The sequence below is a fragment of the Vulpes lagopus genome, chromosome 17 (genome assembly GCF_018345385.1).
Source record: "Vulpes lagopus strain Blue_001 chromosome 17, ASM1834538v1, whole genome shotgun sequence".
Taxonomy (NCBI): Eukaryota; Metazoa; Chordata; class Mammalia; order Carnivora; family Canidae; genus Vulpes; species Vulpes lagopus.
Window position 1 is genome coordinate 38,669,121 of NC_054840.1, and position 17,623 is coordinate 38,686,743.

A 17,623-nucleotide genomic window follows, 5' to 3' on the forward strand; every position below is an offset into this window, starting at 1 on the left:
CTCAGGTCATGATCTCAAAGTCCTGGGATCGAGTCCTGCATCGGGCTCCCTGCTCAGTGGGGAGTCTGCTTCTCCCTCTCCCTTTGCCTCTCTCCTGCTTGTGCTTGCTCTCTCTCAAATAAATAAAATCTAAAAAGAAAGAAAGAAAGAAAGAAAGAAAGAAAGAAAGAAAGAAAGAAAGAAAGAAAGAAAAAAGAAATACGTGTAATGTTTTGATCTGTATCATAACTTAGGTCCCAAAGATGAGTGTTTACCTTTAAGCCTTCCCTCTACCCCCAACAAATAATTCTGGGGCTACTGCTATAAATCAGCACCATTTTCCACATTAACAGTTGAAATGCGGTCACCCCAGCTGACGGGATGTCAAGACACCCAGAGGGGAGAAAGGCACCAAGCTGGTCTCATACTTGAAAACAGGGAGAATTGGTGTGGCCTTCAAGACAAGCAACCCAAACCACCAGGCCCACATCAGGCTCCACTGAGGCCAAGACATGCCCCAGGAGGAACCACCAGGTAGATCAATGGGGAATGCTAAGTGACTTCTGGAGCCTCAGATGGCTGGGCCACAGTTCTGAGGAGAGCAGAGAAAAGGCCAAACACACCCTGGCTATAGTGGGGAGGGGTCTTCAGGCTTGCTCCAAAGCCATGAGAGGAATCCAGAGACAAAATATCCAACAATCCTGAGAGGAGAAAGATTTCCTCAAGACTAGAGAAGGATTCCCTCCCTGTGGCTGGTGGTAGAGTCAGGGAGGGGGACAGGAGCAAGGACATAGGAGCACAAGGAGAACAGAGAGCCTCCCCACCAAGGGCACCCCAAATTCCAAGCCAAGCTGGCAGACACAGAGAGGGAACCATGGCAAGGCAGTCTGGTCCCATCATTCAGGACTCTAGATGGCCTCAAATGTGCCCACACCCCAAGTAGACTTAGAAGACCAGAGAGCCTGGCCACCCAGAGGAACCATGGGGGGCTTAGTGATGTCTGTACAGCCTCCATGGAGCTCTTGGCTCAGGCCCTCCAAGCTTTTGCACCATGTAAAGTTCTGGAACCAGGGCTGACTGTGGAATGAAGCCATGGAAACCAACTCTAGTGCAAAGACCCTGCCAAGACCCCATGGCACTTTCTGGGCCAAACCTCATTTGTTCCCAGCCAACACTGCCTGCAGTGCTGCTCACCATGGCTGCTGGATGAGCTCCTTCATGGGGTCTCTGTCTGAAACCCTATTTCTAGTGTCTACTGAAAATGAGGGCAAAGGACTCAACCATAAATCCATAAATATTCTGTCTTTATGGCGCGTGCTTCTGTGAGGGCATGTCATCATTTGAAGGCAGCCCAGAAAACGGAAATAAACTTCAAAGTCCAAAGGAGAAGAAAGAAGGACCCATGGGACACTCTTCAAATGAAAATACCTGACCAACAGGTACTTTGAGGCTTCTGGGCTACTTGGCTTACATGGGCAATTGCATAGCATGGATGGCAGACACCACGTGGCTACAGACCATCACCTTCTCTTGGTTCTTAAATGAGAATCCTTGAAAACCTTGTGCCATGTGGCAAGTTTGATTTTGTTCACTTAATTTTTTTCTCTTCTTTATAATTTTCTTCTGCAAAAATGGAGACAGTATTTTCTTCAAAGGCAATTTACCATGTAAAGAAATACGTACATAGAGGGCAAAGAAATGAACGTCCTCATAGAGTGGTCCATTTCATACACAGTGGATGTCTCTCCATACAGTCTACCTTTTTTTTTTTTTTAATATAGAGAGAGCATGAGTGTTCACATGAGCAGTGTAGGAGAGAGGCAGAAGGCGAGTGAGAGAATCCCAAGCTGGTCCAGCACAGAGCCGGTCATGGGGCTCGATCTCACAACCCTGAGATCATGACCTGAGCTGAAATCAAGAGTGGGTCACCCAACCGACTGAGCCACCCAGGTGCCCTCAGTCTAGCTTTTTAATACACCATTAAAGGCTTTGCCAGGATCTGTGACATGCCATCTACACTGAGGCTTTGTCACCAAACACAGACAACTTTTTTTTTTTCATAGACCTGTGACTGCTGCCTCTGTGTGGGCCTCATCGTCCTTCCAACCACTCACTTGTTTACTTCCTCAGCACACATTTATTAGAGGCCTCACATATGTGAAGCATGATGCGCGCCATGAGGAATATAGAGGTGAATGAAGAGTGCTGGTCCCTCTTGTGCAGATAACCCCCCAAGCAGGCCAGGGTCAACAGGACTCACATGGCCCTGAATCTGCTTTCTTCCCATCATGTTTACTTCCTCTGGCATCACTGCCATCTAATCATCTGTGAAATGAAAACCTTCATAGTTTTTCCACTAAACCATTCAATCTCAGAGCTTGAACTCATGCCTCTGTCTCTCACCCTGTATTTTTTCAGCAGCCCGTAACAGAATGCCCTAAATTCTTAAAGTCTTTATTGTTAATGTGATGAGATATTTTAAGGGTGATCGATGACTCAGCAATGTCATCAAGCAGCCAGGGTCTGTCCATCCGCCCACCCTACCACATCAAGCAGAATCGTTTGTCACCTCATCATCGCAAAATGACTGCAGCAACTCCATACATTGTGTTCCCACACAGTTATTCTCAAAGGCAGGAAAATTGAGGGAGATTTTATTCCTTAAGTATTTGTCAATTTACTTTCTTTTCCTTTTTCTAATTGCCATATGCCCTCATCAGCATTCTATCAAACCAATTGCCTCCTAAATAAGGTCCCTACCTCAAATCTATCCTATACACAAATACCAACTCCAATTCGACTGTGTAGTAAGCCTTACGCATGGCCCCCAGTGATCTTGCCTTCTGAGAGACACATGCTATGTAGTCTCCTCCCATATTGTTCCAGGGTGGTCAATGCGGTCAAGAGAAGATGGCAAACATGACGGGATTTCACTTCTGAGGTTAGAGTATAAGAGGCACTGTGGTTTCGATCCTGGTCTCTCTCATTCCTCATACTGAGGAAAGCCAGCTGCCAGGTTCTAAGGATTGCTCAGCAATCCCGTGGAGAAATCCACATAATGAGGAAGTAAGGCCTCCTGCCAACAGCCACGTGAGTGAGCTTGGAAGTGGCTCCTCTAGCCTCTCTCAGCTGACATCTTCACTAGCACCTGTAAGAAGTCCTGAGCCAATATCACCCACCTAAAATGCTCCAATTTCTGATCCATAGAAATTGCGAGCTTATAAATATTGTTTTGTGCCACAAAATTTGGGAGATAATCTGTTATTCAGTGATAGATACTGAATTCACTTCGCCTGAAAGCACACTACCTAAAACCTGAAAATGGTCCCATCATGAACAGCAGAAGGCTTGGCATTTCCAGGAGAGGACTTTGGCTACAGAGTCTTTTAAAATATTTTGATGTTTCAAAATTAGAACATGTCACATAAACATCAGAACATCTGGCCACACTAGCTCCACATGTCCACAGAGTACCATGAGCTGGGCCAGTGGCCTGGCCATCCCCCTTAGAAAGCAGATTCTCTCCAACATATCAAGTGTCCTCCAATACTCCTCCATCAACAGGAATCAGGGCATGTGACAGTTGCCATTTTTTATCCTTGCCTGTACCATTATTTGGTTATAACAGAGATATTTTTGTGTATCCTTGTCCCTATCAAAAGAGAGAAAATGAGAGATAAATCAAAAGGGCTCTACTAAAAAAGAAATTGAAAGCACATCTTTCTTTATAAAATAGAATATTCTCATGTGTTTGGTGTGTATATAAGAAATATAAGCAGGTCTCAAATCATTTATTTGTCTTACCTGTCTGGTCCCTTAGACATCTGTGTTTATGATCCCAGATCTATAAGACAGTGGTGTTTCACTAGCTAGCACAGGCCAGCTTTTCTGGAATCCAGCCCCAGACCATTAATTTCTCATGTTCACCCCTCTTTGATTCATCCCATTCTGCTCACCGTGACAGTTTCATGTGTCAACCTGGCTAGGCTATGGTGTCCAGTTATTTAGTCAAACACTAGTCTAGATGTTGGTGTGAAAATATATTTTAGATATGATTAATTTAAATTGGTGGGCTTTGAAAAATACAGATTGCTCCACATAATGTGTAAGGGCTTCATCTAATCAGTTGAAGCCCTGAAGAGCAAAGATTTCTGAATAAGAAGGAATTTGGCCTCAAGACTCAAATGTAGAAACCTTGCCTGAGTTTCCAGCCCACCTGGTCGGCCACACAGAATTCACACTCAAGACTGCAGCCTCAACTCATATCAGGATTTCCTGCTTGCTGGCTTGTCCAACACATTTTGGACTTGCCAACTCCCACATTGTGTCTTTCAATCTGTGTGGTGTGTGTGTCTCTGTGTGTGTGTGTCCTGTTTCTCTGGAGAACCCTGACTAATATACACACTGTCATCAACTGATCTGTGTCCTGCCAGATTCATATGCTGAAGTCCTAAGCTCACTGTGATGGTATCCGGAGATGGAGCCTTTGTCAGGTAATTAGATTAAGTCATGAGGTTGGGGCCTTCATGATGAGATTAGAGTTCTTCTAAGAAGAGGACTAGAGAGTGTAGAGATCTCAATCTCTCTCTCCATAGGAACACAGAATGGCCATGTGAGGGTGTAGTAAGAAGGCAGTCATCTGCAATCCAAGGAGAGGGACTTCAACAGACACTGACCGTGCTGGCACCTTCATCTTGGACTTTCAGTCTTCAGAACTGTGAGAAAACAGATTGCCACTGTGTAAGCCACTGTGTAAGCCACCCAGCTTATGGTATTTTGCTATGGTAGCCCAAGCCAACTAAGACACCCACCCACTGTGTTCCTTATACTTCTTGACTCCATCTTCCATGTTCTTGGCCATGCCTATCTATGGTCCTTGGTCATGCCACTCCCTTACACCCAGGATACCTTGTCCTACCTCACCCTCAACAGTGCCAGCTCCTCCCCTAGGACTCGGCCTTGCCATCACTTTGTCCAGGAAGCTTCTCATGACCATGCAGACAGGGATATGTGGTCCTTCCCGATGATGCTTGCTCTGCAGCCCTCTTGATCCACGTGCTAACTTGAAATATAATGACCTCCTTTATGTGGCCCACCAGAGTAGGAACTTTCTCTTATTTTGTCCAATGAATGAATAAATAAGCCAGATGAATCCTAACATATTATTACTGAGGAGGACAAACAGACAGAATAATTTTAGGCAAAGTAGTTTTATGGAATTATCATGTAAATCACTACAGAATAGAATAAATGCTTTGTAATTTAGAGGGAAACAGAAGGATTTTCTGGGCTTCTGGCAAGCTTTTTTCTAACTCAATCATTTCATGCACGGCTTTTGCAAACGCATCTTCTGCTGGTCATAATTATGCGTCTCCCACCCCCCACTGTTTCGAATTACTTTGTGCTAACACCAAAATTGTTCCACAGAGAGTCGGATTTATTTGCTGAAATGTGATGAGGAGAAGTGGGATAAGAGACATACTTCACATGCGGCGCCCGTTGCTAGCACAGCTGTATTTCTGAGAAATATATTTTAGTCCTTTTGCTCCATTTCTTTTGTAATTTAATAACTGAAGTACAAAGCTCATGAAAGCTGGGAATGTGTTGGAAGGTCAGTGAGGAAAAATGTGCGTGGTACAGTTAGGAGAGACAAGGGAGTTAAAATAACAGGGGAAATTGATCATTTAGGATCTTTCTGGCCAGTGGTTTATAGCTAAATGTCTGTTTCAACTAAAGACCAAGTACTGGCATGTATCCACAAAATAGCAAATTCAGAAATAGAATTCCTTTTGTTACTATTGTAAGTATAATTACTTGTTAAAAAATTATTTAAGAGCAATAGAGGGGTAGCTACATGTCCACAATAAATAAATAAATAAATAAACAAACAAATAAATAAATAAATAAATAAATAAAGCATTGGTGGTGACTGGGTCTGCTCTTTGAATGACAGACCTATACATTCATACAGTTTTCCCACCTAGCACAGAGCCCTGCATGCAGCACAGGCCACATGCCTCTGACAACATCTTCCTCATGTGCACAAATAGCTTTATGTCAAAACCCGACATTCACTAAGACACTAGAAATTTGAACAGGTCTCTAGTGATGGATTGGCTAGTTTTCCTCCCTAAGGAGCAGTAGTTTGCAGTCTTTGCTTGGGGTTGCATTTGTAAATGGGATGTAGATAATATCTCCATGGTTTCTAGGGAATATAGAGTTATCCACACCGATGTTCATGATAGCCAACACAACATCCCAACTGAACTTTTTAATCAGCACTTTCGGGAGAATGAGGCCTGTTTTAGTTTAGTGGACACATCTGATGCTGTCTAACCATCTGACGCCGTGATGAGGCACAGAATGCAGGCTTGGCAATCAGACAGCCCTCCAGCCCTACCCAGGCTTGGCCTCACCAGATGTGTGATCTTGGGCAAGATGTTCTGCCTCTCTGAACCCCAATACCTTACTCTGTAAAAAGAAGTAAAGAAACATTCTCTTACAGGAACGGGATGAAAATTAGTTCAAGCATTTAGAATAGGAATTGGCACACAGTAGATGATCACAAATGGTAGAAAGTGTTGGTAACTAAATATGGCTGACACCATTCCCCCTGGTCCAGGATTCTGGCGAAGGCTTCAAACAAATAGGCGGAAAGCCCCTCTCATTCCAGAATAAAGTTCTAAACACATTCCTTCAGGACCTATTAAGATTGAAGAGCAGGGTGCCTGGGTGGCTCAGGGGTTGAGCATCTGCCTTTGGCTCAGGGCATGATCCCGGAGTCCTGGAATCGGGTTCCACAACAGGCTTCCTGCACAGACCCCACTTCTCCCTTTGCCTCTCTCTCTGTGTCTCTTGTGAATAAATAAATAAAATCTTAAAAAAAATAAAAGATGAACAAAATGTTGAAAAGCCAGTCTAGCAACCCAACTATGTATCTATCCAGCATGATGTATTCAATTTGTGTGCACTCTGCAACTTCCATATCTATATGTTTATAATACAATATAACATAATGTTATAATACAGAATATAATGTATGTATGTAATATAAAATATGTAATCTTTACATACACAGATACATATATGGAAAGAAATGAGTTGGTTTTTTTAAAGATTTATTTATTTATTTATTTATTTATTTATTTATGATAGGCTTAGAGAGAGAGAGAGAGAGGCAGAGACACAGGAAGAGGGAGAAGCAGGCTTCATGCCGGGAGCCCAATGTGGGACTTGATCCCGGGACTCCAGGGTCGCACCCTGGGCCAAAGGCGGGTGCTAAACCACTGAGCCACCCAGGGATCCCCCAAGAAATGAGTTTATTGAAGGCAGTAAGCCAAAACAAGATTTGCCAGCCAGGGGCAGATTAGTATGTATTCTCCATCATGAGAGGGAAGTAGGGTTCTTGACCATCTTCTCAAAGTAAGGAAAGGAGGCTCCAGCAGAGATATCAGAAAAAAGTATATATAATTAAGGGTAGGAGATTGGCATCCTACAGCCAATGCACCACATGCTGAGCAAACATGAAGTGGGGAGTGGTGGTCCTGGAAGAGCTAAATGTATGTTTCTTGGAATTTGAGAGTACCTATAGATAGAGACTATTACTTGCTTCTCTCCTGAGAATTCCAAAAATGAGAGCTGGCTGATGCAGTGTACTATGGAAGCTAAAGAGAAGGGACCCATTTGGGATCCCAGTGCGTGACCCCCTTGAATGGCAAGGATGTAGAGAAGATGGTCAAGCCAAGCAGTTTGGAAGCACCCACTTGATAGGGCAGTGTACGGTGGTGAGCGGTCCCATCACTAGGAGGCTGTGAGTATACATCAGGACAAAAGCAGAGGGAAGATCACAAATCTGTGATCTCTGTGGGACTGCCAAACCATCACAGAGGCACCTCCCAAGGGAGTGCCAGCTCTGGGGGACCAACCATGTGTGCAGGACAGGTAGATCACAATGGCACCAAGCATGGGGAGATGTGTCCCATTTCCACCAATAAGTTTTCCCTGCTTCTGTCCTGGGGACATGCGGAGAAGCAATGAGAGCTGGGGTTGGAGAAGCTTTGCACCAGATGTGAAATTGAAGAGTTCAGTCTAACCAGACTTTTAATGCCCAGCAATGGACCTTCTTTGTCACGTGAGCCGAAGCATCGAGAAAGCTGTATGGGTCTGTCTAAGGCGTCTTCCATGGGCAGAGAAGGGAAATCCCACAGAGCAGAATTAAAAATAGAAGTGGGAGAGAAATAAATCCATGTTCTGCTTGTATATTTTGAGTTCAGAGGCCACAATAAGCCAGCCCCCAAATACACTGTCATCTTGTGATGGCAGCCCCCAGACAGGGACAAGCAGACCCAATTTCAGAGGTCAGATACTTTTTTATCATGAACAACCAAGGCATGGCGGGCGGGGAGGGGGTTCTCTTCAGTTCATCTGTACCATTTACTTGAGACTATCACATTAATTGAAACACAACCTAACTTGGAATGTCTAAATTATTATATTATAGTGGAACAAAGCCCCAGGGACTACAATCAAATTAAGTCAAATTCAGATTTCCACCCAACATTTTAGAGCTCTCGCTTACACTTCCTTCCAAAATTCTTTTCCTCTTAATCACTAATCTAGGTTCCCTGGGAACTGGGTTCCCTCTTTTCTGCCCTCAAACTTTCCTCCCAACAAACCCCTTTCCCCTTGGGGCACAGATTTCTTCATGAGTTGAAATTGTACTTCTCTTTATACCATAGTCTATGAACATACTCAAGTTATCTAATGGGAAATGACATCTTCTGATGTGAGATCTACCCCTAGATTTGCCTAGATATCAAGCTTGTTAAAATACAGCCCTCAGGATTGGGAGAATAATGGTGGTCTGGTTTGCAACCTCCTTCCCCAAACAACCATGAAGTCAATAAGGAAAACAGATGAAACTCAAAAGGACTCATGCATTTGGCACTACCAGAAGAGAGGGAAAGCTGCGACCTTTGCATTACCTGATGGTAGAGGGAAAAGGCAGCAGATTCCCACAGAGCTCCTATACCCACTCGCCGCTGCTGAGAGCCTCTGAATGCAGAGGAGCAGAGAGGGGGCCAGAAAGAGTAGAAAAGAGAGCAGAGGGACCTGAGGGCTGAGAAGAACTACAGACAAAACCACCCCCGGAAGGAGAAAGGGAAACAATACACACAAAATGACTCAACACCAGTTAGGAGCTGGAGGTTCCTCATCCTGCTGTGGAAAAGACACTGGCAAGTGGGTGGAACCAGAGGGGGCAGCTTGGAAGAAGCATTACTTGTGGGAGAGAAAGAGGTATATGGAGAAGACATGGTACCCCTTGGAGATGAGGCAGTGAAGGGAAAGAAGGAAATGAGAAGAGGAAAATAAGTCTCCAGCAGAATAATTGAACCAACGGAATAACATCTCTTATCCTTGGTTGGAATGTCTCAATGTGATCCAGATGTCATTTCTCCGGAAGTCAGCTTACACATGTAATGCAATTCCAGTAAAAATTCTAAGGAGCTTTTTAATGGAGCTAGGCGAGTTAGAAAAATAAACACACAAGGAAAGCCAGGAAAACACAGAAGAATTAACTCAGTGGGTGGGGTTGAGTGGGAGGAGGAATAAGCCTACTGGACGGTAAAACATGATACAAATCCTATACAGTTAAAGGCTGGCATGTGAACAGACAGGACAGTGGAGTTGAAAATAAAGAAAAAGATGCAAAACAGGTCTCTCAAATCACAGGGGCAACCATAATCTCTTTAATGAGTGACAATACAATCAGGTGGTCATTTGGAAAAAGATAAAATTAGATCCATTCCTCAAACCATACATAAAAATAAACTCCAAATAGATTTAAATGTTATAAATAAATAAATAAATAAATAAATAAATAAATAACATATACCAGAAGAAAACAGAGGTCAATTCTCCTATAACCTGAGTATAGTAAAAAGCTTGCTAATTATGACTTAAAATTAAATGCAATAAAAGATTGATGAATTTAACTACTTAAAAATAAAATAAAAATTTTGGATGCTGTAAATACAACATAGGCAAAGTCAAAAAATGACAAACTAAATGAAAATATTTACAACACACATATAAAATAAAGGATTTGTATAACTATTTAAAAATATGTAAAGTTGTAAAATCTTCTATAGATTCAATGCAATTCTATCAAAATCATAATGGAAATTCCTACAGAGATGGAAAAAAAATCCTAAAACTCACATGACAAAAAAATCCTAAAATTCACAGAAGACCTGGAATAGCCAGATTGTTTTAGAGGAAGAAGAATAAAGCTGGAGGCATCACATTTCCTGATTTCAAAATATATTACAAAGCTACAGTAATCAAAACAATATAATGCTGGCATATGAACAGACATATAGACCAAAGGAATAGAATAGAGAATCCAGGAATAAACCCACACATATGTGGCCATTTGACCTTTGGCAAGGATACCAAGAATATATATAATGGAAAAAGGATAGTCTCTTCAATAAATGGTATTTGAGAAAATTGGATATCCACATGAAAAAGAACAAAATTGAACTCTTATATCACACCATATCCAAAGTCAACTCACAATGGATTAGATTTAAACATAAGACCTGAAACTCTAAATTTCCTAGAAGAAAATATAAGGAAATTTTTTTTACATGCCCTAGCAATGATATTTTGGACTTGACACTAAAGCACAAGAAACAAAAGCAAAAATAAACAAGTGGGACTACATGAAAGTAAAAAAGCTTCTGCGTAGCACAGGAAATAATCAACAAATGGAAAGGTAACCTACAGAATGGGTGAAAATATTTGTAAATAATTTATCTGATAAGGTTTAATACACAAAACATATAAAGAGCTCCTATAACTCAACAGCAAAAAAATCCAAATAACTAAATTCAAAAATGGGCACAGAGACTAAGTAGACATTTCCCCAAAGAAGACATACAAATGGCCAACAGGTATATGAACATGTGCTCAACACCAGTAATTACCAGGGAAATGCAAATCAAAACCACAAGGAGATGTTATCTCATGCCTGTTGGAACGGCTATTATGAAAAAGACAAGAGATCTAGGAAGGCCTGGCAAGGGTGCAGAGAAAGAGAATGCTTGCACACCGTTGGTGGGCATGTAAGTTCATGTAGTCACTATGCACAATAGTATGGAGAGTCTTCAAAAAATTAAAACTAGAGCTACAGTATGATCCAGCAATCCCACTCCTGGCTAGATAACTGAAGGAATTGATATCATAATCATGAGGAGATATCTGGGGAGCTTCCTGAGTTCTATACCCCACTTGGGGGGCTGCTGTGCCCACCTCTCCTGATGCTGTCATTTCTCATTCCCTTAGGCAGGTGCAGTGGCTGCTGTGATGCTCTGGAACCTGAGGGTGATACAGCTGCTTGGCTGGGGCCTCTGGGTGCCCTTTCTTTCTGCCATAGGTGGTAGCAGAGAACCAGGATTGTGAGAGTTTTTTCCTACCAATGAGTAATATGCTTATTTATATAACTAATTAAGCTTTTTTTTTTTTTTTTTTTGGCAGAAATTCTCTGACAGGCCAGGAGCAGAGTCTATGCCAGGAAAGAGCAAAGGAGCTTTTCATGAAGTGGCTCCTTGGAGGTTCTTGTGAAAACAGCATGTCTGACACTGGGGCTACATACATTTTTAAATGCATTTGTTTTTGTTTTTTTAAACGGTCAAGAAGCCAATTGCACGTGAAATTGTATATGAAAGTGTATTCCCAAACCAGAATGTGGAGGAGCTGTAGAACACAATGCCTCTGGAGTTAGGCCGGGTTACAACACTTGTGATGCTAACCACATCTTAACTCTCCTGAGATTGTACTCCTTCATCTAGAAAATAAGGCCTTTCCTAAGCTTGCAGAGTTCCAGCAAGGGTGAAACAAAAGATTATCAAAAACTCTTAGTGTCCCGACTAACCTATAGTATGCACTGAATAAATAAAATCTTTTTTTTTTTTTTTAAAGTCAAACAAAAGGTACCATCATCATCATGTTTTGAGTGTTGCAGGATTTTTTTTTCCTTTCTTGCTTATTTTCTACAGATGTGTTTCTCAATTTTGACAAATTCGATTTTGAATATTTTAACTCACTAGTACAAAGGACAGTGAATATCTCTAATCAAGGGAGAATTTACATTCACTGGTTAAAGGCCTTCTCTTGCCCTGGGTAGTAAGGGAATAGGAAAAGGAAGGAGAAAGAAATAGGATATAATCGAAGATTATCAAATAAGTCCAACAAATAATTTCAATAAAATTTAATCTATTTTTCAAGAAAGAACTATTTTTACTGTTCTGCTTTGCTGTATGTTCAGCTTACACAAAATAGCACCTGGTAAGGAATCATAATAATCACAAATATTGACCCGCTTCTCTGTTAGGCCGCTTCTGAAATGGCTCCCAAGGATCCCCACCTCCCCGGCTGCTCTTCTCCCCTTGCGGGTGGGCCGGGCAATCACTGGCTTCTAATAAAGAGAATGTCCCAGAAACGATGGTGTATCACTCCTGAGATGAGGCTCTGAAAGACTATGACTTCCTTCCTGTCTCCACCATCTCTCTTTGGTTCTTCTTGCTTGTCTGCTGCGCTGAAGCAAGCTGCCATTTTGTAAGCCCGAGGGTGGAGGATCTGAGGCCCTCAGACCAGCAGCCCAGGAGGATGCTTCCCAGCTGAGCTGTGACGTCATTGCCGCTGAAGCCAAGACCCAGGTTGCAACCTCTCTGCAGACTCTGAGCCACTGGACACAACCCCACCGTGCCCAGGTTCTTGACCCACAGAACAGTCAGCCAACAAATATTGTCATTTTACGCTATAGCAGATTAAGAGCGATTGTCCTGCAACAGTAGATAACGAACCATCGGCACTGTAGTAAGCACTATAGGGAAGTTTGAGTTTAATTTCTAAGACATGATGAAGTTAGATTTGCTGCTTCCTGGAGAAACCCAGTAGATCACGTTCTCACCAAAACACTTGCCATGCTTGGCCTTTGGGGCAGTGCCTGTCATGAAGGATTCTTCTGAAACACAGGCATGCTACGCTTCTGCATCACCTTGGTCCTCAAGGCTGCAAAGCTAAAGTTTAAACTCCCATACTCTTTTTACTTGTATTCAGTACCTATGTATTCAGCACCTTCTTTCTTTTCACTGCTTGAGCTGTTTTCTACATTATTTATCCTTTGCATGATCATCCAAGCTCACTACAGAAAAATACCACCTAGTGTTTAGAAAATCAGAAAACACTTGAGCAAGTATAGTCATAGCCCATAGCGATGCCAAGCTTGAAAAGTTGGTGCCTGGAATATGCCCGGCACCATTGCTCTGGATGAGGGCTTGGACAACTGCTGTCCGTTTTGCCTTCCCGACCCTGGCTACACAAGTTGCCACTCATGCTGTGAAATGGGCCTACAGATCCCTGCAGAGGCCGCTGCTCTGCGCCTCTGCTGCATTACAAAGATAGAGCCCACTTCTTGAGTGAACAACCTGCCTCCGAAACAGATGGACCTGAATGAAAGTAAGATGGAAATCAGGAGCGTGCACAGAAATATGTCAGTCTGGGGTCAAATTGGCATTTGGGAGCTTGTCACCATCTGCTGACCCAGGGCTCCGAGCTTGCTAAGCCATCTTGCAGATCGATTGACATTTTAAAATTTCTTAGATCTTGGGAAGAGTTTCAATGGTTCTTGGTTGTTGCCACAAAGATTGTGCATATTTTTATCAAACAACAGCTGAGGTCTAGAGCTCTGTAGCTCCAAGACTTTACCACCTATTTGTTATGGGCCTGCAGTCTTTACCTAAGGGGAGAGCTCACGGGCCATTGTAGACTCTGAAGCACAAAATCTTTTTTTTTTTTAATGAATTTATTTTTTATTGGTGTTCAATTTGCCAACATACAGAATAACACCCAGTGCTCATCCCATCAAGTGTCCCCCTCAGTGCCCATCACCCATTCACCCAGACCCGCTGCCCTCCTCCCCTTCCACCACCCTACTTCGTTTCCCAGAGTTAGGAGACTTTATGTTCTGTCTCCCTTTCTGATATTTCCTACCCATTTCTTCTCCCTTTCCTTCTATTCCCTTTCACTATTATATTCCCCAAATGAATGAGAACATATGTTTGTCCTTCTCCGATTGACTTACTTCACTCAGCATAATACCCTCCAGTTCCATCCACGTCGAAGCAAATGGTGGGTATTTGTCGTTTCTAATGGCTGAGTAATATTCCATTGTATACATAGACCACATCTTCTTTATCCATTCATCTTTCGATGGACACCGAGGCTCCTTCCACAGTTTGGCTATTGTGGCCATTGCTGATAGAAACATCGGGGTGCAGGTGTCCTGGCGTTTCATTGCATCTGTATCTCTGGGGTAAATCCCCAACAGTGCAATTGCTGGGTCGTAGGGCAGGTCTATTTTTAACTCTTTGAGGAACCTCCACACAGTTTTCCAGAGTGGCTGCACCAGTTCACATTCCCACCAACAGTGTAAGAGGGTTCCCCTTTCTCCGCATCCTCTCCAACATTTGTGGTTTCCTGCCTTGTTAATTTTCCCCATTCTCACTGGTGTGAGGTGGTATCTCATTGTGGTTTTGATTTGTATTTCCCTGATGGCAAGTGATGCGGAGCATTTTCTCCTGTGCTTGTTGGCCATGTCCATGCCTTCCTCTGTGAGATTTCTGTTCATGTCTTTTGCCCATTTCATGATTGGATTGTTTGTTTGTTTGCTGTTGAGTTTAATATGTTCTTTATAGATCTTGGAAACTAGCCCTTTATCTGATACGTCTTTTGCAAATATCTTCTCCCATTCTGTAGGTTGTCTTTTAGTTTTGTTGACTGTATCCTTTGCTGTGCAAAAGCTTCTTATCTTGATGAAGTTCCAATAGTTTATTTTTGCTTTTGTTTCTTTTGCCTTCGTGGATATATCTTGCAAGAAGTTACTGTGGCCGAGTTCAAAAAGGGTGTTGCCTGTGTTCTCCTCTAGGATTTTGATGGAATCTTGTCTCACATTTAGATCTTTCATCCATTTTGAGTTTATCTTTGTGTCTGGTGCAAGAGAGTGGTCTAGTTTCATTCGTCTGCATGTGGATGCCCAATTTTCCCAGCATCATTTATTGAAGAGACTGTCTTTCTTCCAATGGATAGTCTTTCCTCCTTTATCGAATATTAGATGACCATACATTTCAGGGTCCACTTCTGGGTTCTCTATTCTGTTCCATTGATCTATGTGTCTGTTTTTGTGCCAGTACCACACTGTCTTGATGACCACAGCTTTGTAGTACAACCTGAAATCTGACATTGTGATGCCCCCAGATATGGTTTTCTTTTTTAAAATTTCCCTGGCTATTTGGGGTCTTTTCTGATTCCACATAAATCTTAAAATAATTTGTTCTAACTCTCTGAAGAAAGTCCATGGTATTTTGATAGGGATTGCATTAAACATGTAAATTGCCCTGGGTAACATTGAAATTTTCACAATATTAATTCTTCCAACCCATGAGCATGGAATATTTTTCCATCTCTGTGTCTTCCTCAATTTCTTTCAGAAGTGTTCTATAGTTTTTAGGGTATAGATCTTTTACCTCTTTGGTTAGGTTTATTCCTAGGTATCTTATGCTTTTGGGTGCAATTGTAAATGGGATGGACTCCTTAATTTCTCTTTCTTCAGTCTCATTGTTAGTGTATAGAAATGCCACTGACTTCTGGGCATTGATTTTGTATCCTGCCACACTGCCAAATTGCTGTGTGAGTTCTAACAATCTTGGGGTGGAGGCTTTTGGGTTTTCTATGTAGAGTATCATGTCATTGGCGAAGAGGGAGAGTTTGACTTCTTCTTTGCCAATTTGAATGCCTTTAATGTCTTTTTGTTGTCTGATTGCTGAGGTGAGGACTTCCAGTACTATGTTGAATAGCAGTGGTGAGAGTGGACATCCCTGTCTTGTTCCTGATCTTAGGGGAAAGGCTCCCAGTGCTTTCCCATTGAGAATTATATTTGCTGTGGGCTTTTCGTAAATGGCTTTTAAGATGTTGAGGAATGTTCCCTCTCTCCCTACAATCTGAAGAGTTTTGATCAGGAATGGATGCTGTATTTTGTCAAATGCTTTCTCTGCATCTAATGAGAGGATCATATGGCTCTTGGTATTTCTCTTGCTGATATGATGAATCACATTGATTGTTTTGCAACTGTTGAACCAGCCTTGTGTCCCGGGGATAAATCCTACTTGGTCATGGTGAATAATTTTCTTAATGTGTTGTTGGATCCTATTGGCTAGTATCTTGTTGAGAATTTTTGCATCCATGTTCATCAGGGATATTGGTCTATAATTCTCCTTTTTGGTGGGGTCTTTGTCTGGTTTTGGAATTAAGGTGATGCTGGCCTCATAGAACGAGTTTGGAAGTACTCCATCTCTTTCTATCTTTCCAAACAGCTTTAGTAGAATAGGTATGATTTCTTCTTTAAACGTTTGATAGAATTCCCCTGGGAAGCCATCTGGCCCTGGACTTTTGTGTCTTGGGAGGTTTTTGATGACTGCTTCAATTTCCTCCCTGGTTATTGGCCTGTTCAGGTTTTCTATTTCTTCCTGTTCCAGTTTTGGTAGTTTGTGTCTTTCCAGAAATATGTCCATTTCTTCTAGATTGCCTAATTTATTGGCGTACAGCTGTTCATAATATGTTTTTAAAATCGTTTGTATTTCCTTGGTGTTGGTAGTGATCTCTCCTTTCTCATTCATGATTTTATTAATTTGAGTCTTCTCTCTCTTCTTTTTAATAAGGCTGGCTAATGGTTTATCTATCTTATTAATTCTTTCAAAGAACCAACTCCTGGTTTTCTTGATCTGTTCCACAGTTCTTCTGGTCTCGATTTTGTTGAGTTCTGCTCAAATCTTTATTAACTCTTTTCTTCTGCTGGGTGTGGGATCTATTTGCTGTTTTTTCTCTAGCTCCTTTATGTGTAAGGTGAGCTTTTGTATTTGAGTTCTTTCCAGTTTTTGAATGGATGCTTGTATTGTGATGTATTTCCCCCTCAGGACTGTTTTTGCTGCATCCCAATGGTTGTATCTTCATTCTCATTAGTTTCCATGAATCTTTTTAATTCTTCCTTAATTTCCTGGTTGACCCTTTCATCCTTTAGGAGGATGGTCCTTAACCTCTATGTGTTTGAAGTCCTTCTAAACTTCTTGTTGTCATTTAGTTCTAATTTCAAAGCATTATGGTCTGAAAATATGCAGGGGACGATCCCAATCTTTTGGTATCGGTTCAGACCCAATTTGTGACCCAGTATGTGGTCTATTCTGGAGAAAGTTCCATGTGCACTTGAGAAGAATGTGTATTCAGTTGAGTTTGGATGTAAAGTTCTGTAGATATCTGTGAAATCCATCTGGTCCAGTGTATCATTTAAAGCTCTCATTGCTTTGGAGATGTTATGTTTAGAAGACCTATCAAGTGTAGAAAGAACTAGATTGAAGTCACCAAGTAGGAGTGTATTATTATCTAAGTATGTCTTAACTTTGGTTATTAATTGATTGATATATTTGGCAGCTCCCACATTCGGGGCATATATATTGAGGATTAAGTCCTGTTGTTTGATAGATCCCTTAAGTATGATATAGTGTCCCTCTTCTTCTCTCACTACAGT